Genomic DNA, 23,997 nt, shown 5'->3' with positions numbered 1-23,997 from the left:
TAAAGCGAATACACAAGTAAGAAGGGATGAATGCTTATTTCTCTAAACTAAAATACATTCCATTCTAAAGATATGTGCTCCATTTCACAGTCACCCAATGACAGAGGTTACAATCAGTCAATGAAAGCATTCTGATACGAGTAGCATTTTGTGTAGATTATATTGGTTCAAGTGGTTTAAATACTGATCAAATGTGTAGTTTGCTAACCACAGTGACAGTATCCTATTCTTCCACTGACACTAGTACTTGCAAAGATGAAAAAACCAACACGTGTAAAAATGTAAAACTTTTATTACGTAACTGAGGTACTCCAGGCCAATATTACACATGTATTCTTATTTTTTTGCTAGCGCAAGTATCCTATCCTTCGGTTGACGTATATAGCAACAAGGCTTTTCTACTGTGAAAGAAGTGATATACATAACATTATGTTCAAAGATTGGATGTATGTGATATCTCCATGATCTGTTCTCTCTGTACTATAATGTTTTTTTCCCAACATATGCCTATGCTTTTAAATCTTTGCAATGCATCATATGTGGTAACGTGTGACTTCAGTAGTCAAAGCCATTGGGTTGTATCTCATTCTGCAGTATTACTTTAAGGAAAGTATTCAATATAATATGATTTACTGTAATGTTGTGCATATATGTATGACAGTTTCTTTTGCTTTATGAAAATGCTTACCACATACCCCGTTTCTTTTTTAAAGTGTAGTGCACAGAGTGTGCAACTTACACATGCATAAAATGACAGGAATTAAGACCCATCTCTAAAGTTTACACGGGAAAGAAACCGGAATTTTTTGCCTATGGCAGATAGGGAAACACATTTACAGCATATGTTGTTGTATTTGTAATTGATTGTACCTTTGCGGCAGGAAACTTCAACGTGAGGCTAGCCTGTAAATAAATCCTACTTCAATCGCATTCACAGACTGTAAACAGACAGCCACATATAAACCTAACTTAGACCACAGGATATGCTAAAGGAAGTCTGCCACTTCAGGCAATACTTACTCGAGCCATATTTTATAGAATAAAAGAAAGGCAAGAGCAATATGTGCAGATACAAGTAATTAACTGTTTGTTTCTTGCATGTAGTTTATTTCATTGCTTTCAATCAATGGTGGTGTAAATTTTTTCTCCCCGTTTGTGAGTCAGTGTGGTACTGCCAGCACACTGCCCCACCACCACAACAAAGGAGTTGATTCAGGAGCAGTTGTTAGGTTGAAGAATCAAACTCACGTTCTCATTATGGTGTAAAGTATTTGCTCAGTAATCGTGTGCGATTACGTTGATTTTAGTTCGGGGTTAAATGTATTTTCTTAAGTAAGGCAATTTTACAAAATTGTTAAGTGATTGTTAAATAATCACAAATGGTATCTATATATTTAGAGTTGCAGGCAGAACACTGGACATTACAGAAGGCAGAACCTGGGATCACCATGGATGGCAGCGCATGCTCTGCATTGTGCTCACTTGCTGGCCACAAGTTTGGTATGTAGTTCTTGTGGTAGGGCTTTCCATTCACCAGCACAGTTGACAATTGCAGGGTGGTGGTTGGTGCATGTGGATGTGGATAAGCCGCAGTATGTCGTGCCAACATACCCAACTGTGCTAGATGGGAATTAATGCTGGGGAATGGGCAGGCCAGCCCATTCGTCAAATATATTCTCATTCTGAGAGCTCTTGAACCTGCGCTGTTCGATGCAGACATGCATTGTCATACACAATAAAGATGTCAGGGCTTAATGTACTACTGAAAAGACAAAGATCTGGTAGAAGTAGTGTCACAATGATGTCGACCTATAAGTGAACTATGTTCCATGATTTGGAGACAGTACATTCTTGCAACATTACAGCTCTCCACACCATAACACCTAGACTAGTAAAATGAACATGTTTGACAATGTTCCTGGGTGCATTACTTGTGGGCTTATGGTGGGAGCACATACATACATACACACAAAATTCAAGCTTTCGCAACAAACTGTTGCCTCATCAGGAAAGAGGGAAGGAGAGGGAAAGACGAAAGGATGTGGGTTTTAAGGGAGAGGGTAAGGAGTCATTCCAAACCCGGAAGCGGAAAGACTTACCTTAGGGGGAAAAAAGGACGGGTATACACGCGCACACACACACATATCCATCCCCACATATACAGACACAAGCAGACAAGATGTCTAGACGAGCTACCCCAGAACATAATTTCATACGACATTATTGAATATGTTAACTTACTGATTTGTCTCTCCACAAGATTTGCAATGATTCTAAGAGCCAATGTGGCTGAACTGAGTTGTTTTAGGAGTTCCAAAATCTGCTTTCTGTGGAAACCTAAGACTTTTTAAGTTTCCACCCCATTTATTATTTCATCACCATGTGTTACATGTGTCACTGGAGTAGTACTCCTGCATGAGCAAAACTGAATATGCCATGCCTTCTTAAAATTGAGGGTTAGACCAGTTACAGAAAATGTCAATGTTACTTTTAAGAACATTGTTTACCATTTCTTCTGTTGCTGTATGTATGCTTGGACTGATTAAAATACTAGTGTCATCTGCAAAAACAACTAATTCTGCTTGTTGCATATTAGATGGAAGATTGCTTTCATAAATTAGGAACAACAGCAGACCTAAGATTGAGTCTTAGGGAACCCCAAATGTGATTTCTCCCCAGTTGGAATAATGTCTCTGGGCTGTAATGGTTAAATTTCTGTGTATGAGTTTTTGCATTCTTGTAATTAGATATGAAATTATCCACTGGATGGCTATGCCAACAATCCCATGAAACTTCGTTTACCTAGGAGAGGTCGCAAAAAATACCAATTGGTGAGTGAACATGTAAATGGCACCCTCATTTGAGCAACTCTTCTGGAATCCAAACTGAGATTTACAGAGGATGTTGTTGCTCAGGTGAGACAGTACTCTAGAATAAAACACATTCTAAAAAAGTTTGGAAAATGATGTCAGTAGTGAAACAGGTCAATAGTTATTGACATCTATCCTGTCACTTTTCTTAAGGAAGGGTTTGACAACTGCTTATTTCAGTCTCTTTGGAAAAAATTCCTTGAGTTAGTGATGCATTACATATCTCGTTTAAGGCAGGACTTATTATATGGGAACAAATCTTTATGACTCTACTGGAAACACCATCAAATCCAGATGAACTCTTATTTTTGAGAGAATACATAATTTTCTTAATTTCATAAGGATGTGATACATTCATATGATTGGATTTTATAAGAATTACATTTTTAATATACTACTGTGAGTCTTCTCTAACTATTTGGCCCTATATTTTCTACTATATTTAAGAAATGGTTATTAAATGTATTTTCTATCTGTGACTCATCATTTATAGTCCTTCCATTCAGTTCAACAGTGATATTATTCTGTTACTTTCTGTAAGCAGTAGTGCAGAAAACATAATCCCTCCCCTTCCTCTGCATAATTTAAGTACGGGTAATAGAAAAAGCTGTAAACCTATTATGTGTATTTTTGTTACATACTGTTTGTGGTCCTGCCACAAATTGTGACTGGCTAAGGCTGATGTTGAGAATTTGATCAGCAATTACAGTCCCTGCATGCAACCTTTAGGATGTTGGACATCATCTTAGAATAAGCCCATTCAAATAATTTTAAGGTTTTATTCAAATTGTGTTAAAATATGATTTTTTCTTTCATGATAAAATGTAATGTTGTTCTGGCAAGAAAATTATTGTGAGATATTGGACATCACCGTAGGATAAGCCCATTCAAGTAATTTTGTTGTTTTATTGAAATTGTGTTAAAATAAGATTTTTTTCTGTTCATGATTAAAATAATGTCTCATGTACTGTTCTTTGGCAAGAAGATTATTGTGAAAGTTGTTTAGTGAATGGTTTTGTGTGAACAATCACTGCAAGATGATACTTTACTTACTGAAAGAATTTCGAGTTATGACGATGGAGGGAAAGTAATACCATATTGTGGGAACTTGCCATTTCAGACGAAATGAAAAAAAAGCATAAGTGAAACACTTTCCATAAAGTACATGGCAACATACAAAGAAAATATGGCTTACAATAAAACAAGTATTTTCAAAAAAGTTGGACACATTACTGTGCTTTTTCTCAGATCCCTCACTTCTATACTTCATATTCTCTGCCATCAACTATTTTAACATCCATCTTCACCTTGCACTATCTTTTCAGTTTGTAGGGCTTTATTTTTTGTCTATGAATGACTAACATCAAGAATATGAATTTATACTTTTACAGGCCACTGTTCCATGTGACACACCTGTGTGCTCACGGATGCATGCATACCTGATGATCTAAAAAGTGGTGCAACTTTTTTCGAAGCATAATATTTACTTCCTTAATTTCCCTGTTTCTCAAATGCCTTTTCTATCATTAAAGGATTGGCTTAAAAGTCTATCAAGATGAGAGTCTGATGCTGTTTTGTGTTTTTTAAGTAGACACTTCTGGTCTTCACCATATAGCATTAAAGACAGTAAAACAGAAGTGGGTAGCAACAATATACATCAACATCAATCACGATGAGATATGTCGCCACATGAGAAGCTTAGTTCAGCTTCCTTTTTTTTCTTTCTTTATCCTAGCACTTATTCCATGTAGTATGAGCTCCCCTTTCCCAGGATGTGGCAAAGTAGCTTCCTTTTACTTAATTATGCCAAAATGTATCATCGGAGCCTTCATCTGCTTTGAAACTCGGCTCATTTACTGGACTGACAGATCTATATCAGAAGAAGGCAATATTATGATTTAACATCCCTTCGATGACAAGGTAGTTTGAGAAGGAATACAAGCTTATATTAAAAAAAGATGGAAAGGAAATTGACACGAGTCCTTCTCAAAGGGACTGTCCTGGGACTTGACAAGCAATTTAGGGAAACCACATAAACCTTAGTCTGGATAGTATTTTAATGACATTCCTTCCAAATGCAAGTTCAGTGCCTTCACCACTGCAACACCAACACTATACTACTTCAGATTTCAATTTTGGTCATTCATTTCATCTGGTATTTATACAGTGAAAAAAATAATGTATACACACACTCTGACAAATACCCACCTTGAGCACTGTGTTGAATGATTCAAAGGTGCTAGATACAAGACTTTTATCACTAAATAAAAAGCTCAAATATTGTTTTGCACCACCTACATATCTAAGAATGTGATGGGCTTAGATTCAAGGGAAGCAGAGAATGTAAGAAAAAGCCTTATGTGGAAAACAGACTAACTTGACAGTAAAATGAAAAACACTACTATAACGAGAATATAGCCAGTGTGTTTGAAAGTGTGCACCTGTGAATAAAAACCTGCTGCAGGTAACTTTCAATGATATGCTGCTCTAACTTTGCCTCTCTTTCTTCTGAACTACTACTCCCCTTTAATGTTATTTGACTCATAGTTGCAAGCTGGGTTCTCTACAGGTTTTATCTAACCTTTTGCTCCTTTTATTTGATGTCTAATACTGTCAGAATTCCAAAGATTGTACTCCAGTCAAAGCATCATAGAGTTTCTCTAACTCTACAAATGCTATAAATGTAGGTTTTGCTTTCTTTAGTCTATCTTATAAGGTAAGTCATAGAGTCAGTATTAACTTAGGTGTTCCTACAGTTTTCCAGAACCCAAACTGATTTTCAGTAGGTCAGATTCTACCAGTCTTTCCATACCTTTTTAAGTATAGTATTTTGCAACCACTACTTATTAAACTTATGTTTCCATAATATTTACATATTTTAGCAGCTGCATTCTTTGAAGTTGGGATTATTACATTCTTTTGTAAGTATGAGAGTTTTTAATTTGTCTCACATATCTTGCATACCAGGTGGAACAGTTTTGTCATGGTACATTCTCCCAAGGACCTCAATGAGTCTGAGGGAATTTCACCTACCCCAGGGACTGTGTTTCAACTTAGCTCTTTCAAAGCTCTGTCAAAAATAGACAATCAACAGTAAAGCAAATATTTAAGAATGAAAGTAATTAAAAGAATATTTTTATTTGTACATTTTATACAAAGTCACTGATGGGGAAAATCTGTCCCAGATCTACCAGAAGATATGCACACAAAAATAACACTCTGCAGTTGAGTTAAGAAAAATAAGTTACGACTGTTTTAACTTTATCACTTTCAATGCTGTACAGTCCTCCTGACAGTTAAAACTACAAGCATGACAGTTATCTGATATGTGCAAATTTTCAGTTAACAATACAGGCCAGGAATTTATCAGCTATCTTCTATTTGCTGTTGGCTGTCCGTAAAGATGAATCTTACCGACTTTTTTACTCTTACATGGTGATGCCTATCATATTTCCTTTCTGTTCTCCATGTCTCTGAAGGACTTATTGATGTATCTATTTTCTCTAACTGATTTTCAACCTTTATCACAGTATTTGACATGGAAGAATCCTGCCAGAAAGTTTCACCATCACTAATCATCAGAAGTGATTTCAGCTTTGCCACAGTGTTACTCAAGAGATTAACATTTTCTTCAACATCTTTGTTTACTGTATCTCTAAACAGCTGTTTTAAATTGGATACAGCTTGATCAATCTGTTGCAAATTGTTGCTTACATCTTCAAAGTCGTCATAATTACTGCTGCCAGCTGAAACAGAAATTAAAAATAAAATTAAAGAATTATTGTTAAACACAATATTCAGCTGCTTCACTTTTACTTTGGAAGCCACCTAAAAAGTTTTCATCTCTTCAATAGCATTTCACTATTTTGCTAGAAATATTCATACTTAACCTTTTTCAGCTATTATTGTCTTCATTCATTCATGTACCCTAGTGCATTCAAATCTCATAATATTATTTGCATACCTTCATGGTTTGTACTAAACCAGAGGTGTCCAACCTGCAACCCGCATGCTGCCGAAAGCAAGTACCAATGTGGCCCAATAAGTCACATGATCAGGAGAGAAAAAAAAAATTACATTTATGTAAAGTTACAATGAATTGAATATTTTCAATCTGAAACTCACACCACATGGTATTGTTCTCTCATTGGTCCAACCCCCCCCCCCCCCCCCCCCCCCCCGCAGTTATTGTTAGTGTTAAGTATATTATGTGCGGCCAAAAATACTCATCTTCTTCCTGCGAGGTCCAGGCATACTAAAAGGTTGGACACCCCTGCACCATATGTTACTGATGAGCTTACAATACATTACTAAAAGTTCTGAAACACTTCAATAAATGTCAGTACTGACAGTACAAGACAAATAGAATGAAGTGGCACTATTTTTACAAGGGATGTTTCATAAATAATTCACACGGTGGTATTACTGTGTGTTGTTTGATGCAACACTGATGAAAATCAAGTCATACGTAGCTGGGAGCTTGAGGAAGAAGCACTTGTTTTTGTTTTTTTGCTGTGTACTCTAACATAAGATTGACAAGACATAGAAATGGACCCTGCAAGGGTCTCGGGTACTGTGACTGTTGAAGATCAGAGGTCGTACATCAAGATCGAAACTTTATGCGGCAAAAACCTGACAGAAATCCACAGTGTGTTAAGTAGAGTTTGTGATGAGTTTAGAGTGGACCACCGAACATTTTCAAACATTGGGTTAATCATTTTCATGGTGGCCGTATGAGCATACACAATAATTCAAGACCCAAAAAGGTCAAAACTGTCAACAGATGAACGAAGTGTGAGACTTGTGGCATATGTTGCAGAAGATCGCAATGTGGCTTGTGAGGAATTCTCTGAAGCCAGAGGAATTCCTCCATCAGTATTCCATATTCTGAATAATGACTTTTAGAAAAGAAAAATTTCTACGAGATGGGTCCCACACGTTTTGACTGCTGAAGAGAAGCAGAAAGCTCTGAAGTGGATTAGAGATGTTGGTATGGTGTGTACGGCAGCAAGGTCTTCAGTGTCCGCCCAAAAACCGATTGAGATGAGTGTTGGTAAAATACACAAAGCAGGAAGATAAAATAGCACAGAAAACAAAGGTAACAAAGAAGGCAATCCTGAGAAAGAATCCCATAGGGCCTTGCTGCCTAATGCCAGTTACAAAAAAGCCTTTCCAGTGGAGTCTGAGCAATGGTATGCTAGGCGGGTGTGTATAGAATGGACAGTATTTTATACGCCTGGTGCATCGTAAGTAACCATCGCCTGATGTGAAGTGGCGGTTCGCCAACCTCGGCACAGGTGTTTGGTATGGGGCTTGTTCTGATGCCCCAGTGGACAAATGAATCCCTTCAAAATTTAAAATGAAACGAGAACAGTTAAAAAGAACACATACAGACTTCCAGAATGAAATTTTCACTCTGCAGTGGAGTGTGCGCTGATATGAAACTTCCTGGCAGATTAAAACTATGTGCCGGACCGAGACTCAAACTCGGGACCTTTGCCTTTCGCAGGCAAATGCTCTACCAACTGAGCTATCCAAGCACGACTCACGTCCTGTCCTCACAGCTTTAATTCCACCAAGTAGAGCACTTGCCTGCAAAAGGCAGAAGTCCCGAGTTCGAGTCCCGGTCTGGCACACAGTTTTAATCTGCCAGGAAATTTCACACACAGACTTCTCAGTGGAAAACTTAAAACCACTCTTCTGCCCCCATTCATACAAATGTCAAAGAGTTGGTTGCAACTGATATGTTGTCACTGCGAGGCTTGAAGAAGAGCAAAACACAGAGCAGTCAGCCACAAACAAAGAACACTGGACAGGACTTTTCACTATGGATGTAATGCTATTAACAACTATGGCAAAGAGAGTCACACTTAAAACACTACCTTGATTGACACCATTCTCCTACTCAAAGCGATCAGACAGGACATCACCGACTCAGTATCTAAAATATCATGGTGAGAGGAAGGACTGAATAAAAATGGGAAGACAATCACAGAAACCCCATTCGTGAAGCTGCTAAATGATAAGATGTCTCCAAGTAGCATCATAACGGGGACACACTGAAAGTGATAAGGAGGTGCCTGGATTCTAAGGTCCAGGCAAAGCAGAGGTTGACCATCTGCCCCAAGGTCTTTCCTACACAACTAGTGAGGCCAAAACTACAGCTTTTAAGAGAGAAATTAAAATTGCCTCATGCCACAAGTTGGGAAAGTGACCTGATGCCCAAACAGCATTAAAAAGTGCGAGGAAGATATCTTTGTTTCACCTTTTGAGGTGCCACAGCATGCTGTAATGGATTCTGTCATGACCAGGGGATGTGTCACGAGCTGCAGACAATGCAGAATCCAGCTCCCACATGGAGAATGGGCAGTAGTAATCTTCATCAGATATGGACCAGAAGTCAAAACTGCACCTCTCAGCAACTGCTCTATGTTGCTGGAAACCTGGATCCTGACTGGTGGTTGCTGTAACTGTGGTAAAATAGGCTATCATCATCTGGGCAATGTCCCTTGGATTTGTTTAGAGAGTGCTGTTCCCCATCACAGCAGCCAAGAGGCACCTCCCTCCTCTCCCAGAAATTTTCCTGACATTCTCCCATACAACAGAACTCTTCATAGAACTATTAATGATGTTCAGGAACTGTTGCCACGACCTCTTATTGCTCTCTCGAGTAATTTGGCGACACTTTGCCCTCACCACCTGATAGACTGCAAAATTCTCTATATTTGGCTGACACTTGAACCAACCCAGAGCTGCACGCCTAGTCCTGACTCCAGAATGGGATTTGTCACTCCACCAAGGAACAGGTTGCCTCTTCTGTCGTCCCGTGGTCTGTGAAATGGATGCTGCGGCGATGTGGTGGATCACTTTGGTAATGTGATCCCCCCATGCCTCGACATTGGCACAATGTTCAAACTGGGTATAAAGTGTCCAGTCTGCTCTACCGAGCACCCATCGCGGTGGTTTCCTTTAGAATTCCTCTCCATCTGGCAGATGAAGCCAGATCGGAAAGTGATCACTTCCGTACAAGTCATCGACCACTTCCAATTGAGCAGTGTGAGCAAGAGCTGGAGAACAAAGTGAGAGACCAATGACAGAACGACCCAGTTGCTGTGCAGAAATGTGTGCTCTGTCCTGTATTTAGCAAGTACACACATGATGACACGAGAAGCCTCTCAATTGCTTTACATCTGTGGCAGGTAGTTGCAGAGCTCCAAAGCACATTGTGTGCATTAAAATCATCACAGAGGATGAAAGAGGAGGGGAGGGGGTGCTTAGGTAATAAGGTTGGTTAGAGCCTTTTCATTGAGCACATCACATGGGGGCAAGTAAAGGGAACAAATTGTCAATGGATGATGTATGTGCAACTGATATGGCAACTACTTGAAAGTCGTCGTGAGAGAGAGTGAGGTGAGGAGTGGTAGTCAGTACTAATGAAAATACCTAAGCCTTTTCTTCTCCACTCAGGTCATCCTTTTTGTGTAGGATACAGCCTCTTAGCTCAGGGGTGTACGATTGATGGAAATTAGTCTCCTGGAGACACAGACACAGTGGTCTATCTTCAGATAAGAGACGAGTTCCTCCACATGCATCTTGAACCCCTTTAAGCTCCACTGTAGGATGGGAGCCATTTCATCAAAGTGGTTTTAATTTACTGCTACCTTTGCACTGCGGAGGTGAAACACTTTTAGAATGAGGGCGAGTGGAGGGGCTGCCTGGATCGAAGGCATCTAACTCCTATGATTTCCTCCTCATCAGTCAGACAGGTAAGAACGATGTCTGATGGCATTTGAGACAGCTTTCGTTACGAACGTCATGAGCCTTTCCCTGTACCCTGTCCCTTCGAAGATAAGAGAGGAAAGGGGGAGCTGAGAGGCACTCTGCTTTTCTCATACCTTCTGGATGCTCACTGTGGAACTGTTGTTGGTCTCTCCTGGCACAGCTGCCCTGGATTGCTTTGTTCTGAGTCTTTTCCCCTTCACATGTACACATGCAAGTACAGGTGCTTGTGGTGGATCCAGGCACACCAGACATCGTCTGCTTAGAAGTGTCCCCCTTGGGAAGGCTTCTGCACCATGGAAGAATATGAGGCAGCAAAGACAGGGGGATTTCATTGTATTATATTTATTTTTGGCTTTGGCATAGTGGGTCCTCTTGTTCACTTTTATTTCCTGTAATTTATGTTCCTCAGCAAAGGCAGGGCAGTCTTGGCTCCAGACTGGGTGGTGGCCAGAGCTGCTGACGTAGATTGCTGGAGCAGTCAGTCCCAATGTCATGAGCGGCTTTTCTGCGCTTCCCACAGATTGCTTCACCTCTGCAACTCATGGTTGAATGGCCGAAATGCTGGCATTTATAGCACTGCATAGGATTTGGAACGTAAGGCCAAACATTAAGTCGAAGGAGCCCTGTCATAATATGTTCAGGTAGTGTTGGAGATTTGAATGTGACTGTCTCTTTAGTTTCTCCGTTATTCCTTCGCGTTTGTTGTTCCACATCAATTATCCCCTGGGATGCCCATTCTTGCTTTAGTTCTGCTATCTTGATGTCCTTGATGTCTCGGCATGTGACAATGCCCCTACTGGAGTTGAGAGAGATGTGCATCTCAATAGCGATATCATATTCACACAGTTTCTGAAATTTCTGAAGAAGTTCCACATGCTTTGACCTGTTAGTTTCAACCAACAATGAGCCATTATGAAGTCATTTTATAGATTTTGAGGTGCCAGTAAGGCCTTCCAAACCCTTGTATATATAGACGGGGGACACTTTTTCAAATGTTGCCTCCTTCCTCTTTATCACCAGAAACACATTGTTATACATGACTCCATGTGCCCTGTTACTGAAGCCTAAAGTATTCTTACTATCAGGAGAACTAGCCTCTCTCATTCTCTCGTATAAATGGGTGTGAATACTCCCAGGCAGTAAACTCTTCGCACTGGGAGGAGAAGAAGACGATTTCCAGGGTTCCATCTTGGCCCCACGAGCAGCCTAAGGAAACAAGGGTCTACTCAGACAGACCCCCATCTGCCTGAGTACGCCTTATGCAACTGAGGTGTGGCAGGTTCCCCTGTGGTTGCCCGCTAACGACTTTTCCACCTCAACAGCCATGCATCCCATCAGTGCACAGCACATCTTGAGATTGAGGTGTTTTTTTATAGCAGTTTTTACTATTCTCACGATCCGAGCGGTCTAGCCAGTATCTCCATTCCCTGAGACACACAATGTACCACCGCCGTGCTGCATGGTGGTCGCTGATGCACGCCCAGAGCTTATGGTGAAAGGGGACTCGTGGCTCTTACCAGTCCCCAGCTGAGGAACCCAGGGGTTGTCAAGCCTGTACCCAGCACACAAATGCTGAGCCCCTGAGGGCAGAAACATTTGGACAATGCAAACTTGCTAAAACAACGATTCGACCATGAAGGTCAAGGATTCTTCTGTCAAATTGTTGCTATTGACGAAAAATGCATCAGAGACTCTGAACCAGCGTTGAAATCACAATCCGGTGAGTGAAGAGCTTCAGATTATCCATGTCCAAAGACAGTTTCGAAATGCTCAATCAAATGATGATTTTTGCTTATGATCACCCAGGAATCATCACGACATAAGAGCCCCATGTTGAAAAAGTGTCACAGCAGTGTATTATTGTAACTTCATGCAAAATGTGCAGAAAAATGTACAAAACCCAACCTCAGTTGCCCGAGGCTGGGCCACTCATTCTCCCAATGACAATGGTCGCCAGCATATCGGCAATGTTGTAGCCCCAAAACTGTGTGAATATGGATGGAAAGTGTTGCCACATCCACCACCATTAATTGAACCATTTGTCAGATGAACAGAAGTGGAGTCCTGGACAGAATAATAGTCTCTCCAAGACATTGGGATGCAGTCACAGAAAAGTAGGGACACTATACTGAAGAACAGTAAAAGGATATTGAAAAGAAAAAAATAAATATGTGTGTGTGTGTGTGTGTGTGTGTGTGTGTGTGTGTGTGTGTTCTTCCTCACATCACCGCAACAGCATGAGATTTTATTAACTGTCCCTTGTATAAGCTATTAAAAATATTTCTCAAGTAGTAAAGGAGTTTTGCTATTTGGGGAGCAAAATAACTGATGATGGTTGAAGTAGAGAGGATATAAAATGTAGACTGGCAATGACAAGGAAAGCGTTTCTGAAGAAGAGAAATTTGTTAACATCGAGTATAGTTTTAAGTGTCAGGAAGTCGTTTCTGAAAGTATTTGTATGGAGTGTAGCCATGTATGGAAGTGAAACATGGACGATAACCAGTTTGGACAAGAAGAGAATAGAAGCTTTCGAAATGTGGTGCTACAGAAGAATGCTGAAGATAAGGTGGGTAGATCACGTAACTAATGAGGAGGTATTGAATAGGATTGGGGAGAAGAGAAGTTTGTGGCACAACTTGACAAGAAGAAGGGACTGGTTGGTAGGACATGTTCTGAGGCATCAAGGGATCACAAATCTAGCATTGGAGGGCAGCATGGTGGGTAAAAATCGTAGAGGGAGACCGAGAGATGAATACACTAAGCAGATTCAGAAGGATGTAGGCTGCAGTAGGTACTGGGAGATGAAGAAGCTTGCACAGGATAGAGTAGCATGGAGAGCTGCATCAAACCAGTCTCAGGACTGAAAACCACAACAACAACAACAACAACAACTCTCCTGTTCTAGAGAACTTTAAATTTCCACTATGGAGAATGCACTGCAAGTTCATAGGCCCTTATCAGATATAGTTCTATCTGAACAAAGAGGATATAAAAGTCTCCATCTTCAGAGAGTATTGTGGAGGCTGGAAGCATATCTCTGGTGTGTCAACAGAGAACACTAATTAATCATAAATGCACACAATGCAGAACTGGCAAGCAAGTGATATAAAAGTGCAATGAAAATAAAACTCCATTTCACATGAGTGGCTGTTCCTAAGTAGTTCACAAAATGATTGCACATCTGTGTGTACAAAAAAATACATTCTGCTGAAACTAAAACTGAGGAAGTAATAGGGTCGTAGACCAAAATGCTATCATCAGAGTTGCAACAATTCAACAGACAACTTTGACACATTTTATGATTTTTTTACAAACCTACATTGTGTATGTTTGGAACATTAAATATTTTTAATGATGAAGACTTGAGCACCTGATGACTTAAGGCAGAGCTAATCTCAACATTTGTTGTAAATCATAACAATATCCTGTTTCCTATGTGTCGTATAAGAGTGGTTACCCATCTTTGGCTGTCCAGGTAAACTTTTCTGTCTCAAACTACATTCGTTCCACCTCTAGGTATCTTGCTTTTAAGTTCCTTTTTGAGCCATTCTCTTGAACCTTTTGGTAAAAGGGAGTTATTTTCTCATTTCTGCTGGTGCAATCTGTGAAGGCTTGGTGTCTCAAGGTACAGTACTCCCGGGTACAAACTTAGAGCGATCAACATTTTCTAGTTTTTCTCCCTCCAGAATATTGTTCACATGCAATCTTTGTCTGCTGACAGACCTCACAATTGTTTTTGGGTGGCAGATTTTTAAGATAAACTGCTTCAGTTGGTGGTTCCACTTAGTTAATTTCTGTTGTACCTCTGCTTCCCCACATCGCCACAGCTTGTGATTTTATTTTCATTATCATTACTGTGATGAACATCACAGCAATGAATAGGAGTGGAGACAATACGTTACTCTGTTTCACTCCTCTATTATATCAAACCAGTGAGAGAAACCATCTCCTATCTGAACCCATGTTCCTGCTCACCATAATATTCCCTCAATTTGTCTCTTGGCAAGCTGCCATATGCCTTTTCTAAATCTAGGAAGACAAAGATATCTCTTCCTTTCTCCCAGTGTTTTTCCATTATCATTCCAACAGAAAAAAAGGTCATTGCTCTGTTATTCCCACACCGATACAATACTTTCTGAAGGTGTGGTTCAATTACCTTTCTTAAACAGCTTTCAGTAATTTTCTTCATCAACTTTAAGTCCATGGGACAAGAGTGAAATTCCTCGATATTTGCCACTGCTTCCTGATTTGATGATAGATACAACGATTCCAACCGTCCAATGTATCGGGACTTTCAATTCTATCCAAATTGTGCATACCATTACATGACTGTTTCCTTTTGGTAAGCACATATATGCGGGCTGCTTTACATAGTGAACCTACAGTGTATGTTCTCCTCCAGCAGAACTATGCCCTCTACCCCAAACATTAAGCATACCATGGCTCTAGTTATATTATTTACTGGTGACTGGGTAAGGAAAAGGTAGGCTGTAGGGTAATTCTCTCTCTTTGCCTGGTATCACACTATTGGATTTCTTTTTGTAGACTACAACAAGCCCTGTTCAGATAGTTCCACTTGCTCAGCCCAGCCATATAAATGTCACTACACTCGTGAAACCTGCATGACCTGCCTATGCCATCCAGTGCTGTGTGAAAGGAAGACAACATTCCATTCTGGAGTGTTTGTTGTAGACAAATTGTTTCTGCTAAAGCTGTGAGAGTTTAAAACAATGTCAACTATGGATACTGCAGAACACGAACGGAGACATGTGGAAAGTTTGGACACTTTCAATCAGACAATGCAATTCAGAATCCAGAAAAATGCAAAAAGTAACTCGACAGATTTTAAAGTTCAGCCTGATGAATTCCAAGCTAATGCTGAGTCCTTACTTGGAACACAGAACATACTATTCTGAAAAATTTTCTATACGCAAGAGGAACTGGAAAGTAACTTTTTTTTTGTTGCCACAGGAGAATCCTTTTAGATCAGGCTGTTGCAGCGTAAGTGCAACCCTTTGGGCAGAGACGGGCAAAGAGCTGATGTGCGGGCAGTCAGTATGCCGACTGTAGCCCGTGCAACTTTATGCCCTCACCAAGTGCTTGCGGCCGAGAATGGCCAAACGGGCCACGCATGTAATAGAACGTGCATGAATGCAATGGAATAGGGCCACATGATCAGTGGCCTGTAGTATGTATACCATGCATACTGGTGAAGCTACTGGTGCTAGAAAGCATCCGAGGGTTGGAACAGTCTTCCTTAGATCAGTAAAAGACATACAGAATATAAAAATGCACTGTCACAATGAAAAAATGCGTGATGTGGAGTGGTGTGTATATCTGTGTCTTCTTACCAGCAAATGATGCTCGCAACTAAAAGTTACACAAGAAAATGCCAAATATAATGGCACAGGTATTGTGCTGGGGTGCTTTTAATTTGCATGTGGTTAGGGACAACTTGTGTCTGGCATGGAATGGTGACTGCAGCGACAGGAAATAAATATTCCTTGAATCTCAGGCCTGTCTTGGAGATGCATGGATTTCCAAATCATAGGTATATGAACAATGGTAACTTATTACCAGAAAAGTAAAAAGAACTATCATTGTCATTCATATTCTGGGTGCTGAACCAAGACGATAATGTAATATGTGTTGATGTATGCAACAATGATGAGAATACAGAAGAGGCTAACTGAACAGGGTTCTCATGACTTATTATGTAGAAATGTGGTGGAGCTGTTCTGATTTTACAGCAACTATACTGACTGACATAAATTGCAACACCAAAAAATAATTAATATAGAGTAATCATATTTTGGGAATAAATTTGTCTAGGTAACATATGTAAGTGATTAGCATTGCAAGATCACAGCTAAATGTGCACAAGATAAGCTATAGCAAATGTGAAATGCCAGTACATTAATAACTAGTGTAACTGCCAGACTGAGGAATGCAAGCATGCAAACATGCATGCATTGTGTTGTACGGGTGCTGGATGTCTGTTTCTGAAATGAGTTCCATGCCTGTTGCACTTGGGCAGTCAATCCAGAGGTGGTTAGTACTTTTTGTGGATGACGCTGGAGTAGTTGTCCAATGCTGTCCCTTATGTTCATGAGTGTAGACATATCTTGGGATCGAGCGAGCCAAAGCAACATGTTGACGCACTGTAGAGCATGTTGGGTTACAACAGCAGTATGTGGACAAGCATTATCCTGTTCAGGAGGGGAGGGGGGACGTCCTGGGATGCTGCTCATGAATGGCAGCCCAACAGGCTGAATAGCCAATTTGACACACACATTTGCAGTAAGGGTTCTTGCGATAAGCGCAAGAGTGCTCCAGCTGTCATACAAAATTGAACTGCATACCATAACTCAATGTGTAGGCCCAGAATGTTTAGCACACAGACAGGTTGGTTGCAAGTCCTCAACTGGACTTCTCTTAACTGACACACAGCCATCACTGGCACTGATAAAGAACCAGCTTTTATCAGACATCAACCCTGCATTCCAATGATCTCCCACTTGACACTACTAAAGATGCAAAAGGTGGTGGTTTGGAGTCAGTGGAAGGCATGCTAGAGGGATCCTAGCTCTGAGCTGTCCTCGAAGAAATTGATCTGTAACAGTTCGTTGTCTCACTGGTGCCAACAGCTGCGCAAATTGCTGCTGAAGATGCAGTACGATGCATCAGAGCCATACACTGAACACGATGTCTTTCCTTCTCGGTAGTACCAGGTGAGTATCCGGAGCCCAGTCTTCTTGCAACTGTACATTCTCATGGCCACTGCCGCCAGCGATCTTGTACAGTGGCTACATTCCTGCAAAGTCTTTCTGCATTATCACAGATGGAACACCCAGCTTCTCGTAGTCTTATTAAGCAAGTCTTACTAAGCCAGTAGAGTCAGTGTCATCGTAACTGCCGTCTGCTTCACGTCTGCTGTGCAGCGAGCTACCTTAATTTAAGTATTAACTGTATTTTTCTTACTTGTCACTTCTTCTTCCGTGTGCATTTGCTTTTAGGAAGCTTTAATTGTCGAGTGCTATTAATAGTTCCATAGATTTCGTGTTTGTTTTGAATACAGTCAGAGAGAGTCCCTTTAGTCAAGTGCTAGTCAGTAGTGCTAGTGTTTGTTTGCAATACAGTCCAGAGACAGGTAGTGCTATTTTCATTGTTTTCTACAAGAAGTGCCTAGCAACCACAGTTTAGTGAATAAACAGCCGCCTTTAGTGAATTAGCAGTCTAGTTAAAGGTTGATTAACTCTCTTCAGTAAATTGATACCTTAGGATGGATAGGATGTGTGACTGCTGTGTACGGACGCAGGAGGAGCTGGCCACTGTTCGCGAACAGCTGAGTGTGTTGATGGCCGCGGTCAGCCGTCTTCAGGCAGCTGCCTCGGAGTGTAGCGGCAGTGGGGAGTCTGGTGCGTCGCAAGGTACACCCCAGGTGTTACATGCTTCACCCAATGTCCCTGCTGTCGAGACATCTTCGCGTGTACTGGGTGCGGTTGGGCCACCCTCTCCCCAAGGGGAGTGGCGGGTTCAGCGGCGTTCGCGGCGGAGGGTCAATGTGGAGGCTGGCCGTGTGGCATAGCCCGCTCTGCCTGTGAGTGGACATGTGGCTGCTTCTTCAGCAAGGTCCGAGCAGGCACACGGGGGGAGGGGTTTGTTAGTTATTGGGAGCTCCAACGTTAGGCGGGTGATGGAGCCCCTTAGGGAAATAGCGGGAAGGTCGGGGAAGAAGGCCAGTGTTCACTCTGTCTGCTTGCCGGGGGGTCTCATCCGAGATGTGGAGGAGGCCCTACCGGCGGCGATAGAGAGTACTGGGTGCACCCGACTACAAATTGTTGCTCATGTCGGCACCAATGACTCCTGCCGTCTGGGTTCAGAGGTCATCCTCAGTTCGTACAGGCGGTTGGCGGAATTGGTGAAGGCGGAAAGCCTCGCTCGCGGGGTGAAATCAGAGCTAACTATTTGTAGTATCGTTCCCAGAACCGATCGCGGTCCTCTGGTTTGGAGCCGAGTGGAAGGCTTAAACCAGAGGCTCAGACGATTCTGCGGAGATCTGGGGTGCAAATTTCTCGACCTCCGCTATCGGGTGGAGAAATGTAGGGTCCCCCTGAATAGGTCAGGCGTGCACTACACGCCGAAGTGGCTACAAGGGTAGCGGAGTACGTGTGGAGTGCACATGGGGGTTTTTTAGGTTAGAGAATACCCTCCCTAGGCCCGACAAGATGCCTCCTGAGACGCAGCAAGGTAGGAGTAGCCAAAATGCAACAGGGAATAACAATATTAATGTGCTAATAGTAAACTGCAGGAGCGTCTACAGAAAGGTCCCAGAACTGCTCTCATTAATAAACGGTCACAACGCTCATATAGTACAGGGACAGAAAGTTGGCTGAAACCAGACGTAAATAGTAATGAAGTCCTAAACTCAGATTGGAATGTATACCGCAGAGACAGGCTGGACAGTGAAGGGGGAGGCGTGTTTATAGCGATAAGAAGTGCAATAGTATCGAAGGAAATTGACGGAGATCCGAAATGTGAAATGATTTGGGTGAAGGTCACGGTTAAAGCAGGCTCAGCCATGGTAATTGGATGTCTCTATAGGCCCCCTGGCTCAGCAGCTGTTGTGGCTGAGCACCTGAAGGATAATTTGGAAAATATTTCGAGTAGATTTCCCCACCATGTTATAGTTCTGGGTGGAGATTTTAATTTGCCGGATATAGACTGGGAGACTCAGACGTTCATAACGGGTGGCAGGGACAAAGAATCTCGTGAAATTTTTTTAAGTGCTTTATCTGAAAACTACCTTGAGCAGTTAAACAGAGAACCAACTCGTGGCAACAACATATTAGACCTTCTGGTGACAAACAGACCCGAACTATTTGAAAAAGTTAACGCAGAACAGGGAATCAGCGATCATAAAGCGGTTACGGCATCAATGATTTCAGCTGTAAATAGGAATATTAAAAAGGGTAGGAAGATTTTTCTGTTTAGAAAAAGTGACAAAAAGCAGATTTCAGAGTACCTGTTGGCTCAACACAAAAGTTTTGTCTCAAGTACAGATAGTGTTGAGGATCAGTGGACAAAGTTCAAAACCGTCGTACATAATGCGTTAGATGAGTATGTGCCAAGCAAGATCGTAAGAGATGGAAAAGAGCCACTGTGGTGCAACAACCGAGTTAGAAAACTGCTGCGGAAGCAAAGGGAACTTCACAGCAAACATAAACATAGCCAAAGCCTTGCAGACAAACAAAAATTATGCGAAGCGAAATGTAGTGTGAGGAGGGCTATGCGAGAGGCGTTCAATGAATTCGAAAGTAAAGTCCTATGTACTGACTTGGCAGAAAATCCTAAGAAATTTTGGTCTTATGTCAAAGCGGTAGGTGGATCAAAACAAAATGTCCAGACACTCTGTGACCAAAGTGGTACTGAAACAGAGGATGACAGACTAAAGGCCGAAATACTAAATGTCTTTTTCCAAAGTTGTTTCACAGAGGAAGACTGCACTGTAGTTCCTTCTCTAGATTGTCACACAGATGACAAAATGGTAGATATCGAAATAGACGACAGAGGGATAGAGAAACAATTAAAATCGCTCAAAAGAGGAAAGGCCTCTGGACCTGATGGGATACCAGTTCAATTTTACACAGAGTACACGAAGGAACTTGCCCCCCTTCTTGAAGCGGTGTACCATAGGTCTCTAGAAGAGCATAGCGTTCCAAAGGATTGGAAAAGGGCACAGGTCATCCCCGTTTTAAAGAAGGGACGTCGAGCAGATGTGCAGAACTATAGACCTATATCTCTAACGTCGATCAGTTGTAGAATTTTGGAACACGTATTATGTTCGAGTATAATGACTTTTCTGGAGACTAGAAATCTACTCTGTAGGAATCAGCATGGGTTTCGAAAAAGACAGTCATGTGAAACCCAGCTCGCGCTATTCGTCCATGAGACTCAGAGGGCCATAGACACGGGTTCACAGGTAGATGCCGTGTTTCTTGACTTCCGCAAGGCGTTCGATACAGTTCCCCACAGTCGTTTAATGAACAAAGTAAGAGCATATGGACTATCAGACCAATTGTGTGATTGGTTTGAGGAGTTCCTAGATAACAGGACGCAGCATGTCATTCTCAATGGAGAGAAGTCTTCCGAAGTAAGAGTGATTTCAGGTGTGCTGCAGGGGAGTGTCATATGACCGTTGCTATTCACAATATACATAAATGACCTTGTGGATGACATCGGAAGTTCACTGAGGCTTTTTGCAGATGATGCTGTGGTGTATTGAGAGGTTGTAACAATGGAAAATTGTGCTGAAATGCAGGAGGATCTGCAGCGAATTGACGCATGGTGCAGGGAATGGCCATTGAATCTCAATGTAGACAAGTGTAATGTGCTGCGAATACACAGAAAGATAGATCCTTTATCATTTAGCTATAAAATAGCAGGTCAGCAACTGGAAGCAGTTAATACCATAAATTATCTGGGAGTACGCATTAGGAGTGATTTAAAATGGAATGATCATATAATGTTGATCGTCGGTAAAGCAGATGCCAGACTGAGATTCATTGGAAGAATCCTAAGGAAATGCAATCCGAAAACAAAGGAAGTAAGTTACAGTACACTTGTTCGTCCACTGCTTGAATACTGCTCAGCAGTGTGGGATCCGTACCAGATAGGGTTGATAGAAGAGATAGAGAAGATCCAATGGAGAGCAGCGCGCTTCGTTACAGGATCATTTAGTAATTGCGAAAGCGTTATGGAGATGATAGATAAACTCCAGTGGAAGACTCTGCAGGAGAGACGCTCAGTAGCTCGGTACGGGCTTTTGTCAAAGTTTTGAGAACATACCTTCACCGAAGAGTCAAGCAGTATATTGCTCCCTCCTACGTATATCTCGCGAAGAGACCATGAGGATAAAATCAGAGAGATTAGAGCCCACACAGAGGCATACCGACAATCCTTCTTTCCACGAACAATACGAGACTGGAACAGAAGGGAGAACCGATAGAGGTACTCAAGGTACCCTCCGCCACACACCGTCAGGTGGCTTGCGGAGTATGGATGTAGATGTAGATGAAGCAAAAAGTAACTAACGCTCACGACTGTTACAGCGTGTATTTAAAGTAAACCTGATTTGCATCCTCATAGTGGTCTACTAGGGCCACTCTTACATGACTTGTGCAAAATTTGAATAGAAGCATGCACAGCAACTTTGATTTATGTCGTGGAACTCCTCCTCTGTGTTGCAAATTTGTCTTTTTCCATCAGTGTATAATCAGATAAGAAATTTGAGAGAAGTTCACTGGAATAATGGTCGCACAAAAAGTGAAGAAGATCATTATCACATTGAACATTACCATGTATTTGGGGTGCCCACTGGACGACATGGATAACATTATAACTGACTGTTTCTGAAAGTAAAGTAAAAACTTCAAGTTAACAACAGAATATTAGAGTACAAAGTGTGATAAGGAAGAACACCGGAAGAAAGTATATATGGAAAAAAATCTGTCTCCTCTCCCCCCCTCCACCTTCTTCCCCTTGAAGAATTGTCATAGAAATGATGTGTTGTCAATAGCAATCGAATAAATAACAGATCGAAGAAACAAACTGTACACGTTAACCTTCATGCTGATACATTACACTTAAAATTCACAGCATTTTATTTAACAAAGATTTTTTTAAAAGATGACTTAACAGAACAAAGATGCCTGATTGCTTTACAACCATCAACTGACTGCAGTAAAGGACTGTTGGCTTACAGTGATTTCCAGTTTAAGACACAGCTGTGCAACTACCACACAGCTTCTTCAAGAGCAACAGAGACAAGTGCAATACACATCACACTGTAGCAATAAGCTCAACACATCCAGCTGAGCTGTGTGAACATTGAAATATTTTTATGTCCTGTTTATTTTTCTTTGTGGGTATGGTGGACGAGGATGGAATTTAGTTTAAATAGCAAGTTCCTAGGCCTGTGTCAGAAACTGATGTGAATTAGGAAGGTGTTGTGCAAATATTATTGTTTAAATTACGTGACAGTATTAAAAATATTATTTAATGAGCTATTTCTGACTAAGTACTGGTCTGAAAGCAGCGATGGGATAAACCAGTGTTAAAGTTGTTGAGACGAATGTCAACTAAGATACAACTAATGAGAAGACTGACCAACAAGCCAATGTGTTAGAGCAGTGGTATTCAACCTGTGTGCTGCAACACCCTGGAGTGTCATGAATGCCCGCCTGGGCACCCTGCATTTGTTTTGTAGTTAGTGGCAAAGAAGACAGTTCTGGGAAATTTTGTTTCTCGTATCAACCTACGTGGCCTCGGAGGAATTCCATTGTAGATGCCAGCAGCTTCTGCAAGCAGTCATAACCTCAAAGCTGAACCTTCGTGTGTTACACTTAGCATCAGCAGTGATTGTTACATTCTAAATCATTTTTTATTGTTTTGTGACTTTCTTGTAAAGTTGATGAAGGTAATAAACTGTGGAAAAGTTTTCTAATTTGTCAAGTGGATGTAAAAAGTGAGGATTTCCAAGGACAACAAGGAAAGTGGCAGTGAAGATAGGAAATGCAAGTACAGAAAATACGACAGTAGCAACTCAGATTTTGGTTTCATGTGCGCTGTTGTCGACAATGAACAGAGTTCACAGAGTCTTTTGTGTTTGACAGTACTTTCTGTTTAATGTTGGCTACCTAGGAAATTATAGTGTCATTTGGAAAGTGTTCATAAGAATGACATGGTCCAACCAAACAGGCAAAAATCTCGAATAAAGCACTTCTCGTGTCCCTCAAAGTAGTTTACCAAGCAGCAAATTGTAAGAAAGCCCGCATAATTTCAGAAGAATTAATTTTGCTATGTGCTATTACAATGGTGTCCATTATGCTTGGAGACTCCAAGGGAAAACAGAATTTGCCCATTCTCCTGTCTGACGCTACAATTAGTTGTCACATTCAAGATTTAGGAGAGGACCTTCATGAATAAATTACAGAAAAAGTTATAGGGAGAGATTTTGGTTTGCACATGATGAGGCCTTTGATAGCAACAGAGGTGCTCATTTGATTTGCTGATGAAAGAAATAACAAAATGATGTAAGATCTCTTTTGTACAGAAATAAACACAGGTATGAGAGACAATAATCTGTTCGAAATAGAGGACAACTTCACGACAGAAAATCAAATTAACTGATTCCACTGTTGATGGGTGTACTGATGGTTCATGATGCATGTTGGGGCATTAGTGGTCTACAAGCTCCTGGTATTGTCGGCCCATTTTATTATTCATAGACAAGTATTTGCTTCGCAACATCTGAATGTTGATTGAATCAAGTGCTGCAAACTGT

At 41.2% G+C, this 23,997-nt stretch overlaps 1 protein-coding gene across 1 annotated transcript in view; it reads right to left on the bottom strand.

Annotated features, from left to right (window-relative positions):
• Positions 1 to 5,989: 5,989 nt before the first annotated feature.
• LOC126485140 (kinesin-like protein KIF14) overlaps positions 5,990 to 23,997 on the bottom strand; it is a 251,822-nt gene continuing 233,814 nt past the window's right edge. Inside the window, exon 17 of the mRNA XM_050108803.1 lies at positions 5,990 to 6,616. The gene's annotated coding sequence lies outside the window, so the exon portion shown is untranslated. The remainder of the gene's footprint in view (positions 6,617 to 23,997) is intronic.

The sequence above is a fragment of the Schistocerca serialis genome, chromosome 6 (assembly GCF_023864345.2).
Source record: "Schistocerca serialis cubense isolate TAMUIC-IGC-003099 chromosome 6, iqSchSeri2.2, whole genome shotgun sequence".
Lineage (NCBI taxonomy): Eukaryota > Metazoa > Arthropoda > Insecta > Orthoptera > Acrididae > Schistocerca > Schistocerca serialis.
This window is presented reverse-complemented; position numbering and strand designations above follow the sequence as displayed.